Source organism: Triturus cristatus, chromosome 9 (genome assembly GCF_964204655.1).
Source record: "Triturus cristatus chromosome 9, aTriCri1.1, whole genome shotgun sequence".
NCBI classification, from domain to species: domain Eukaryota; kingdom Metazoa; phylum Chordata; class Amphibia; order Caudata; family Salamandridae; genus Triturus; species Triturus cristatus.
Window position 1 is genome coordinate 53,887,405 of NC_140592.1, and position 12,132 is coordinate 53,899,536.

The 12,132-nt window shown below is 49.8% G+C and overlaps 1 protein-coding gene across 1 annotated transcript in view; it reads left to right on the forward strand.

Annotated features, from left to right (window-relative positions):
- Positions 1-652: 652 nt before the first annotated feature.
- GATA2 (GATA binding protein 2) overlaps positions 653-12,132 on the forward strand; it is a 53,814-nt gene continuing 42,334 nt past the window's right edge. The window contains exon 1 of the mRNA XM_085624386.1: positions 653-753. The gene's annotated coding sequence lies outside the window, so the exon portion shown is untranslated. The remainder of the gene's footprint in view (positions 754-12,132) is intronic.

The following is a 12,132-nucleotide window of genomic DNA, read 5'->3' on the forward strand; positions in this document are numbered from 1 at the left end:
TAATTCGTCTTTTTTGTCGCATAATATAGATATCCCTGCTACACAGCTGGTTCTTGCTTTGCCACATAACTCTCATGGCCTAGGCAGCGGTAAAGCTCTGCAGTAGGGCTCTCAGTAAGGTGATGAAATCAATAGTTCGCAAAGACCGTTAAAATCGTTTTTATATTTCACACTCCTTGCAAATAATTTATTTTATACCATATACTACAGCATGTGGTACAATAAAAATAGCCAAACGCGCAGTGTGCGTGCTGACGAGCCAGACCGCGGCCATTAGGTGGTAAGCACGAGTGGGCATGAAACCTATGTGTGAATCTACTGTACACGCGAGCGCCTGCGCGCGCCTTCTGGCAGAGCAGGTGGAGTAAGGCGAGAGGATAAAAGCGGGAGTCCTTCTGAGGGGCGAAGGTTGGCCAGTGGGCGGTACCCCGCTTTTCTATGCTGCGGTAATATCCGTTTGTTGAAGTCGGAGACGGGAAGAGGGAACAAAAGGTGCGCGGCTGAGGGCGCTGCGTGCGCGCACAGATGCTGCACTGGAGTGAACGGAGGCGAGGGGACCGCTCCTGTGTGCTGGGCATAAATACACCGAGGCGAGGGGCGGGCAGGGGAGGGGGAGAGGGAGCCCTCCTAGCAGCGACACTGCGCGGGGGAGGGAAGGGCCAGGGTGTGCCGAGATCCAGATGTGCCGGCGCCGCCGCTGCAGCTCACTCTGGCACTGGGAGAGCAGGGAAGCAGGCAAACCCCAGGAGGCAGGTAAGACTGCAGGCAGCCATCGCTGCATCACAGCTGTGATTACTGCGAGTGATGCCGACGGTCGGAGCTGACCGGAAGCTCACTCTGGCACTGGGAGAGTAGGGGAGGCACAGGTAAGGGTGCACAGCAGCCCCCCTGTATCACCACTGTGAATCCAGTTAGCAGTGTTGATGGCATGTGTTGGCACCCTCCAGCTGAGGATAGCAGACTGGTTCAGCGCGTACACAAGTCTTGATGTGTTACAGGATGGGTGGTCTATGTTTCACTTTTGACTCTTTTCTGGGAGAACAACACACAGGCACCTTTTTTTCTGGGAGAGGGCGCTCCTGGTTTCCGAATGGGAACCTTAGGTTTTATGTAACAAGGCGACGATTCAGTCTATTGCTTCCGATAGTTGCTTTTCTCCGCACGATAGTCTGGGGAGAACCACTGTCTGGATGTCCCTGCAATAACCATGCCCCTCAAGCAATAATGCACCTTATTGTATTTGCACTCTGCATGCCCATGCCAGGAAGCGATGTCTGTGCTCTACGTGCCACTCCTCTAATACGAGCTCCCAAAAGGAGGCTTTTGAGCGATTGCAAAGGTTGGATGATGAGAACATGTGCCTGGCAGTGGGACATTGTGTCCGCCTTTCACTGGGGTTACAAATATGGCTCAACATAACTACCCCGCATGGCTCAGCATAACTACCCCGCATGGCTCAACATAACTACCCCGCATGGCTCAGCATAACTACCCCGCATGGCTCAGCATAACTACCCCGCATGGCTCAGCATAACTACCCCGCATGGCTCAGCATAACTACCCCGCATGGCTCAGCATAACTACCCCGCATGGCTCAGCATAACTACCCCGCATGGCTCAGCATAACTACCCCGCATGGCTCAGCATAACTACCCGCATGGCTCAGCATAACTACCCCGCATGGCTCAGCATAACTACCCCGCATGGCTCAGCATAACTGCCCCGCATGGCTCAGCATAACTACCCCGCATGGCTCAGCATAACTACCCCGCATGGCTCAGCATAACTACCCGCCCTCATCGTATTCGTCTGTTAGGAACTGATTTCATTTTTGAACTCTTACATTTTTTAGTTTTTAGTCTAAGACACGCATTTTTTTCTAATGTTTTCGGTATGTTATCATTGGCATACATCCTATGAAGTATCTTTCTTGAAAATAACTGATTTACCCCTGGATGTGCCCTGAAACTTGTAATGCCCTCTATTTATGAAATACTTTTTATCATCTGTACTTTTATGGCCGCATTCGCCTGAATAAAGTCTTGAAACTGATTGACTGAGAGGGCACTCATTTCAAAAGATATTGGCATCGTCACCGGCTCTTTATTTTTTGTCCTTTGCATTATATTTGAAGAGCGGATTTGTGAATGGGCCCGTCTGATGTCCTCATTGGTGCCCAGAGGGTATGGTTTCAGAGAGTCCAACATACAGCCCTCTCTGGAAGGCTAGGCATGTGCTGGTACATGTTTCCTGATCTTTAGGGCTAACCAGAAGGTGTGGGCCCTCGGTTGTTGTACCCATCAGTCTGCTGAGTCCATGGATAGAATCCCTCCAGTTGTTTTGGAGTTTAACAGAATTCTTTAGGTCTTGGGGATTCTTTGATGTATCCTTCTGGATTGCCTCTCGCCACTGCCTCCTTTCCGCTTTTCTTTTATCATCCCCAACTTAAAATCCTCAACATAATATTATTTTTCCAAGGAGGCTTCTATTCGCATTATGTGGCCGAAATACTTACGCTTATTTTTTTTAATGATAAACGATTCTAGTGAAAGTTCTGCCTTGATCAGGTGTTGAAAGGTCCCTTCCTCTTTCTAGCAGTCCATGGGAATGCAAAGCCGTCCTGAGCACCGGGAGTTTGAAGGGCTAATGCACCTCACGTCCCTGGAAAGGTGCCCGTTTCCATACCTCCTTGGGTGCTGTCTCGAGTACAGAATGTCTCCCTTGTTACATGTCGAACACAAACTGACAGGTGAAATCTGTCCGTCAAGGGCAGCAGCCCCGGGAGGTACTCTCTGAATTTACATTTTCTTCGGCCGCTTCTGCCCTGTGAGATGTGCAGAATGAGTGCGCGCTGGCGCACGGTGGCACCGCGGCCGGTAGCGACAGCTGCCGGTAGCGACAGCTGCCACAAGCCCGTACTCTGCTGCCTGCTTCTGTGTACAGCTCCTGGCACAGCCCCGCCGTGTTTGCGCCTCTTCCTGATGCCCCCTGGCAGGCGCCAGCTTCCACCGCACACAGTTAACGCAGGGCCTGGTGTGCCGAGCCCTCTCCCTGGCAGTCAACACCAGCACCACTACTGGTGTTATTGGTAAGGGGGCGGGAGGGGGGTGGTGGTGGTGGGGGGGGGGGGGGGGGGTAATACGTGTTTTCTGTGTGTCTTGCAATCGTTGGGGGGGGGGGGGGGCATTGCTTTCCTTGCTCGTGCAGGTACCGCCACGGGTTTCGTGGAATACTTCGATGCTTCCAGTTATTCCACGGACTCCAGGCTGGCACCAGGGGCCCTCGAACCTCTGCAGACCCCTATCCACGGAATGCTGTCTAGTAACAGAGGCAGTAGTGCGGTTCAGTCTCCCCCGACAACCACCGGGCGAACGCTATGAAATGCCGCAACGCGCAGATTCCCAGCCAGCCGCTGCCGGGTAGAGCTCCGGTAGCGCCGTGGTGGATTTTACGATATTTGCGCTCCAAAGTCTTCACGACGCAGAATACTGTATTTCAAATGTTAACCATCCTCTCCCTCCTACATTTACATGTAAACTCCTCTCCTAATGAGCAGCCCCCGCCGCCAATGCCCCCGCGGTAACATTTTGGACGGCGCAGAGCATTCCTTGGGTGTTCCGGTCGCTGCATCAGCTCCCGGCCCTAGGTATGTTTTTAAAAAGAGATGAGAAGAGTATGTAATAATGGCGTGGATGGGAGGGCTGGGGATGCTGGACCATCACCCTCCCGCCCAGAGATTCCGTTTGGGTGATGGGGGTCCTGCTGGCAGACACGCAGCTCCTGCCCCCGAATCGGAGCTCAGCCGATGGACGGGGGCCTTTGCTGGCATCCCCCACCCCAGCACACACGGTGCACCTGCCCTGTGCCCGAGCCGCTTTAAAAAGCTTAGCGTGTTAAGCTCCGCAGCCTTTTGTAGGGAGAAGGGCGCAGGCACCGCCGGGCCCTCTCAGCGCTGCCTTTTATTTACATTTATTCACAAGCGCCTGAAGTATCAACGGCTGGTCAAAGGCAGCCTTACGGCCATTTTAATATGACACCGTGTAGGTAGCTTCGGCATAACATAAACAGGCAGACAGACAGAGAGAAAGAGATAGATAGATAGATTACCCTATCGCACTGCCAGACAGACAGATATAGATTATCCTTGTATCTCACGCAGCCAGACATAGATATATAGATTACCCTAATTCACTGCCAGACAGACAGATTATCATTGCATCTCACCCCGCAAGACAGAGATAGATAGATAGATAGATAGATAGATAGATAGATAGATAGATAGATAGATAGATAGATAGATAGATAGATAGATAGATAGATAGATAGATAGATAGATAGATAGATAGATAGATAGATAGATAGATAGATAGATAGATAGATGTTGCATCCCATGCCGCCGGACACATAGATAGATGGATAGATAGATATCGTTGCATCTCATGCCGCCATACAGAGATAGATAGATAGATAGATAGATAGATAGATAGACAGATAGATAGATAGATAGATAGATAGATAGATAGATGGATGGATGGATGGATGGATGGATGGATGGATGGATGGATGGATGGATGGATGGATGGATGGATGGATGGATGGATGGATGGATGGATAGATAGATAGATAGATAGATAGATGTTGCATCCCATGCCGCCGGACACATAGATAGATGGATAGATAGATATCGTTGCATCTCATGCCGCCATACAGAGATAGATAGATAGATAGATAGATAGATAGATAGATAGATAGATAGATAGATAGATAGATAGATAGATAGATAGATAGATAGGATAGATAGATAGATAGATAGATAATGGTTGCATCCCATGCCGCCAGACACCTAGATAGATGGATAGATAGATATCGTTGCATCTCATGCCACCATACAGAGATAGATAGATAGATAGATAGATAGATAGATAGATAGATAGATAGATAGATAGATAGATAGATAGATAGATAGATAGATAGATAGATAGATAGATCGATAGGATAGACAGACAGACAGATATCGTTGCATCTCACTCCGTTGTATGACCAGTACACATATTGCCTATACGCGTTTTGTCATTTCGGAAACGGTAGTGGATTCCAAATCTGCAATTCGCTGGGCTGCCATCATTTCCAGGAGTGATGCTTTTAACTAATGGAAGGATAGACATGTGTGTCGCAGATTTTGAATGATATATAACACGGTGGTCCAACAATGCCATCTCCGAGGCAGATACAATGGGTCCCCTATATATGTAATAGGGGCATCTTATACATAGAGCGTTGACACACGCCAGACATAGGATTGAAGAGATACAAAAAACATTATTGGTACGGTTATTAATCTCGTTCAAAAAGCAATTGCTGTGGGTGGGACATCCAGGCGGGGGGCACTGGGACAGAGTAGCGCCCAGTGAAGGAGGTGAGGGCGGGAGGCACTGGGACAGAGTAGCGCCCAGTGAAGGAGGTAAGGGCGGGAGGCACTGGGACAGAGTAGCGGCCAGTGAAGGAGGGGAGGGCGGTTGGCACTGGGACAGAGTAGCGGCCAGTGAAGGAGGGGAGGGCGGTTGGCACTGGGACAGAGTAGCGGCCCGTGAAGGAGGTGAGGGCGGGAGGCACTGGGACAGAGTAGCGCCCAGTGAAGGCGGTGAGGGCGGGAGGCACTGGGACAGAGTAGAGCTCATTGAAGGAGGAGAGGGCGGGAGGCACTGGGGCAGAGTAGAGCCCAGTGAAGGAGGTGAAGGCGGGAGGCACTGGGACAGAGTAGCGCCCAGTGAAGGAGGTGAGGGCGGGAGGCACTGGGACAGAGTAGCGCCCAGGAAAAGACGTGTAGGCAGGAGGCACTGGGATAGAGTAGCCCACCGTAAAGGATGTGTGGGCGATGAGCACTGGAACATAGTAGCGCCCAGTGAAGGATGTGTAGGCAGGAGGCACTGGGATAGTGTAGCCTACCGTAGAGTTGTGGGTTGTGTGCACTGGGACACAGCATCAAATAGTAAAGGATATACCGATGGTGCGCCCTAAGAAACCAGCCCACAGTAAAGGAGACGTGGGTGGTGTGCAGTGGGAGAGGAGCACACGGTAAAGTAAGCGTTGTATAGTGAGGTTCCACTAGAACTATGCGGTAGGGAAGCAGCAAATTATGCGGCAGTGTTGACAACATTATTTGCATGCATGTCATTGTCATGCAATTCGCTCATCTGCACTTCCGTTTGACAACAACTTCATCACAGACGCCTCATCGTTGTCATTTCACTGCATTATTTACAGTGTTGGGTGTAAGGGACACGGGTTACGGATAGGTTAAATGTCAGTTGTGAAGACTTGGGTGTGGGGGCGAAGGGGGCGGGATCAGAATGCTGGTTAAGAGGCGAAGGGTACATTTAAAAAAGGAAAACTGTTGAGGAAATGTTAAAGAGGTAAACAGCCGCCGGTGCGGACGGCTGTGTATCCCTGAGGATAGCGATTGGTGCGACAGCACACCTCACTTGTGGGGCGGGAGAGAGAGCAGCGCACGGTAAAACAAAGCATGTGTGTGTGTGTGTGTGTGTGTGCGTGTCGGCTCTTCCAGACTGTAGACCTCGCACAGAGCAGCCAGCTCCTGCCTCCTGCCTCGGCGCAGATTCGTGACTGGAAACTGGTCAGGCGACGAGCAGCCACGGACAATGATAAATTACCTGCAGTGACAAATTGCAAGCAAATTGCAGGTTACCAAAACGGATTTGCAAGTTGTCAGCCTCTTATTTGTAAAACCGCGCTCAGAGACAACCCGGGAAAGCTCCTTCTGGGCGCCATCACCAACAGCGCACTCACTCAATAGTGCCAGCGCCGGGGCCTTCCTTGGCAGATGTGCTGTTTGGTGGCATGGTTTCAACTCGTTCTTTTTAGACCTTCTAAATAGACGATCGGGTGTGGGTGGCAGTCGCCCATTAATGGGCGGCTGCCCACTAAAGTGCATCACTGTGCTTTACTGTACACAGAGACAGCATTTTTCTGCCCTTCGGGTGAAGTGTAAAAGGAGACAGCATACTCACAGGTTCGTATTTGCCCACATGGGGATTGTTTGTGTGCGTGTGTGTTTGTCTGGTGCATAACTGTAGTGTGAGTGTAGTATGTGTGCGGTGCAAATGTATTGTTTATGTGTATGTGCGCGCAGTGTAATTTGTGTGGGGTGTGCAATGTGTATATGTATGTGGTGTGTATGTGTGTTCACTATGGTGTGTGTACCGATAGGTGGAGGTGACTGTGGGGGAGTGGGTCATAATGTAAAAGCGTATACTGTAAAGCAGCGAGCCATAAGGACGCGGCCGCCGGGATCCCGGCCACATCCTCGTGGCTCCTGGCTGAGGGATTGGTCGCCGCGAACAACGTTTAGAACTTCCGGGGCGAGACTGACGTCATTTCCTGCCGGGGCCGGTAATGGGGGAGAAGGAGAGGGCTAGGGGCCTATTTAGGGCCCATTGCCCAGGCCCTCATCCTTTTTTCCTTACAGTGCCGGCCCCGTGTGCATTGGACTTCGTGAATCTCCCACCCACCCATCCCTAGAGTTAGAGCTTGAGAAGGTGTTGGAAGTTGAATTAAGAGTGGCGGTAACGAGGTCACATAAATTGCCTTACATTGTTAAGGGGAGTCCTCCTGCATATCCCTAGTCCAGCACCGAGTGGGAGATACGGTAAGCTCACCCCAGGGAGAATGAGACACCCGCTGGGGGCAAGGGTGCCAGTTTACAAACTAGGGCATGGGGCATCATCCCCTGGTTATTCCCATTGAGCCCGATGGGCCGCCTGGTGGTGGAGGGGGGGGGGCCCTCAGGTGGCGGACAAGGACCAGATGGCAGGGGCTCACATCTCAAGGACGCAGGTGGGTTGCGCCTTGTGTGGTTCTCCGTTGGGGGGCGCGAGCCAGAAGGCACCTTAGTGCTGGAGCGATAGAGAACATTCTTTGTCGATAATTTAAGTTCTGTCATTTCTGCTGATAGATTATGAAGTTATGATCAACGTAAATGAAAATATCGTTCAGTGATCAAAGTTGATAAATATATGTCGTATGAAATTTGAATTTTATTGATGATATACTGTCATGTATATATGTGATGGTTTATAATAAATATGGCCTCCTTTACCCACAGCTCTGATTGTCAAGCCTTGATTTGTGGGTTCTGGTGGGGGCGGGGCTGGTAACAACCTGGGGGGTCAGGGTCCTAGTTGCAGAAGTGTTTATGTTTCCTTCTGGGTCTCGGGATGCGGTGCCAGGGAGCAGGCTACAGGATGGCGGAGTTAAACTTAAACAAAACTTGTCTAACAGTAGCACTTGTCATGCAAAATGCTAGGTGTCCCAGCATTCTCCTGTTCTTTTTTCTGTCATGCAGATGGTCATCTCCATTTTCTAAGGAATGGGAAGGAGACTGGAGGGACCGGGAGGTAATGTCGTGTGAAGCGCTACATAAAAACTAGGGGGCAGATTTACAAGCCCCTTGTGTCATTTTTGCCCCACTGTTGCGTCACTTTTTGTGACGCAGCGGCGGTGTAAAGATGCGGCCCATTTACAACGTGACGCATCTAAGGACATGCGTCACGTTGTCAAGTCCTGTGTCACATTATACCTGCATTAGTGATAATGTATGCAGGGTGGGAGTTCTCATGCAGGAAAGCCACGTAAAAGTGATGCAGTGAAATCTACTAGATTTCACTGCGCCACTTCTAGGACTCCACTGCGTCAAAACCTTACGCCAGCTTGAAGCAGGCATAAGGAGTGACGCAGCACAATAGGAATAGGCCTTCGATGCATTGCTGGAGTTGCGTCGTGCTTGCGTGACACAACAGCAGCAATGCATCACTTTTGGATCAACAGATGCGTAAGAATTTCTGACGCATCTGTTAATCCTTGCGCCACGGTGGGCTGTATTGTAAATATGGCGCATCCATGCTGGCGCAAGGGTTTCTCAGGGTGGCGCAGCGAAAGTGACGCATCTTTACAGATGCATCACTTTCTTGTTAATCTGCCCCTAGGAGTTACTGGCAGGCAGGAGAGAGCTCCGATTAACAAGTAGAACACGCTGTGGACCGACAGAGAATGGGGACACCGAGGATTACCGAGAGAAACTACGATATATGTGAAAACTGGCACATATTGATTAAACATCCAATTTGTACCGATTTTATTAAATCATACGCACAAATGTATGAATTTAAAACTGACATCTCCAAATAGGTGGAGAAATCCAAAACCTAACAGCATGCCATCAACATTCGCATCCCAAGCAACCTGCATCTGAAATTGTGCTCAAGTCCTAAGTACACTGCCCCTTTGAAATGACGAAGTCCACGGCTGCAAAAGTAGGCAAATTATTAATGCTCCATAATTTCAACCTACAAAACAAGAGAATGCATAAAAGATTGGTACAGGGCAGGTGCTGGAACACCATGTTCACATACAGGCGGGGCAGGTGAGGAGCAAAAGTGGACATTACCTGCCGCAGAGGGTTTTACAGGGCATCACTAGGGGTGGGCACAAGTCGCTAAGTTTCACTCCGTGGATTTCCGTGGAGTTACATAAAAACTGTGAGATTTAGCTGAGTTCCAAAAGCGGGTGGAACAGCCGCGACCCGTGCAGGTAAGAGTGGTGGGGCCGGATTGGGGGGAGGGGGGATTTCGACAGACTACCACAAGGGAAAATTTTCCCTTGTGGTCATCTGTCAAACTCCCCCCCTATCTGGCCCCACCGCTCTTACCTGCACAGGCCGCAGCTGGCGGTGGTATCAGCATTTTGCGCTGATTTTTAGCGCCGGGTGCTTGTTCCACACTGCAAAATCAGCACGAACAGCACAACACGGCGCACCGCAGGACGTTGCTTCTTTGCTGCTGCTAGACTAAATTTTGGACTCAAGTTGCTGCTTTCTCACAGCAAATGGTTGCAACTACCCGCAACCTCCACATTGAGAAAATCTCGCAGGGTGCCATCCTAGTGCCCAAAAATTGCACTAGGAGACAGCAATTTCCATTTGCCAACTTAACGTTGGCAAGCCGGATGTGAGAAAAATCTATTTATCGCCCACTCATAGCCATCACTCGTCTTGATCCACCAGGAAGAAGCAACTCAATCTAAGTCGCTTCTGCCCCTTCAGTCACTTTTCTGCTGGTGACCGGTAGGCAGAGGCAATGCTCCATGCATTTAGGCTAGACTAGTGAGTCACCCACCTATCCAGTCAAGTTATGCTGCTCTCTAGATGGGAGCTCACTTCAACTGTAGAAGGTGTGCCCTGGTGTAACCAGGTTCTCTTTTCATCTCTTCCTTGTACACAATGCATGTGTGCCTCCTGATGGTGGTGGGCTCCAGTCTGCATGCCCAGGCCTGAAAGCAAATACAGGGTTACATTATGTTGAGGGTATCTGAATGCATACCTACTAAAGGGAGGGAAACAGGTCTGTTTTCTGCTGGGGTAGGTCTGTATCTGCCTCTCTCAACCCTAGACCACCAGACAGCGATGGACTGGCTTACCTCTTTTTTGGTAGATCGATCCTACCAAGTGATGGAAAGTAACTGGTTTTCTGAGCACCTGCCAATTAAATGTGGGGTACCACTGGGTTCCTCCCTTAGCCCTATGTTATTTAATATATACGTGAGACAGTTTGCCACTATCGCGCAAGAGTTTGGCATTTCAGTGGTATCTTACGCAGATGACACCCAGTTGATTGTCTCTCTATCCAATGGCCCCAGCCATGGAAACCAACAAATGGCTTCCTGCTTGGATAAACTGTCTCACTGGATGTGGAATTGTTGCCAAAAATTGAACGGAGAGAAGACAGAACTAATGATACACGGCAACATGGCCATACCGAGGCCACGGTATAGTTGGCCTTCTTGTATGGGTAATCCACCAGACCCTAAACCAGTTATAAAACACCAAGGTATATGTATGGATAGAACCCTGGCAATGAACCACCAGGCAAACAAACTGTCTGGAATATGCGTCAGGTTTTTAAGAATGCTCAGAAAGAAAATGGCCCTCATCCCAGAGCAGCTAAGAAAAACTGCCATGCAGTCACTTATAGTCTCCCACCTGGACTATGGCAACTCCTTTACCTTGGCTCACCAAATTTTGTGATCAAGAGACTTCAGGTTGTGCAGAACGCGGCAGCAAGGGTCCTGCTCAAGCTCCCCAGCCACGTATTGTATTTTATTGTATTGTATATAATATTTATAGAGCGCGACAAACACCCTACGGGTACCCCGGCGCTTAAGATACGTGAACACGGACCAACAAGGAGCAAGACGAAAAGAGAGATAAATAAAAAAAGAGCCTAAAATGAGCATTACTCAAATATAACAGGATCAATTTCTAGGAAACAGACACGTTTTGATCCTTTTCCTGAACAGGGACAAGGTACTACATTGTCTGATAGCGAGTGGAAGTTCATTCCAGAGTTTTGCAACAGCATAACGAAAAGATCTTCCTCCCAGTCTGGCCCTGTAGAATCTGGGTATCTTTGCCAGATACGCGGAAGAGGAACGGAGACTTGGGGCAGGAGTGTACCAGACCAGTTTCTTCTGTAGTGGCTTAGGACCTAGTCCATGCAGCGCCCTGAACCCAATGCACAGGGATTTAAAATATATCCTTTGCTGCACAGGAAGCCAGTGTAACTCGGCTAGGCACATTGAGGCAGAAGAACCTCGTGGTCTGGACAGTGCTAGTTTCGCTGCTGTGTTCTGAACACGTTGTATTCTCTGGATTAAATACTTGGGGGACTCCAACAGTAAGGCGTTACAGTAGTCAAGTCTACTTAAGATAGCGCCTTGGATAATCAAGGCTCTGGCCGGAACTGGAAGCAATGGAAGGATCTTTCTTAGAGCTCTCATAAGGCCAAAACAGCACCCCACCGTCTTGTTCACTTGCGTCTCCGATGACAGGTTGGCATTGAACATGACTCCCAGGTTTCGCACCGTCGTAGATGGCGCCAAGGGAGTGGAAGTGCCGAGAGGCCAGAAGTCACCCGGAAGAGGCAAAGGAACCTTCCCAACTGTGCAGTGCAGAATTTCGGTCTTATCCGAATTGAATTGTAGGGAGTTATTTCGTAACCACTGCGCTGTGTCATGCATGCACGCATGAAACTCCTCCAGGGCATTAGGTTGGGTTCCATC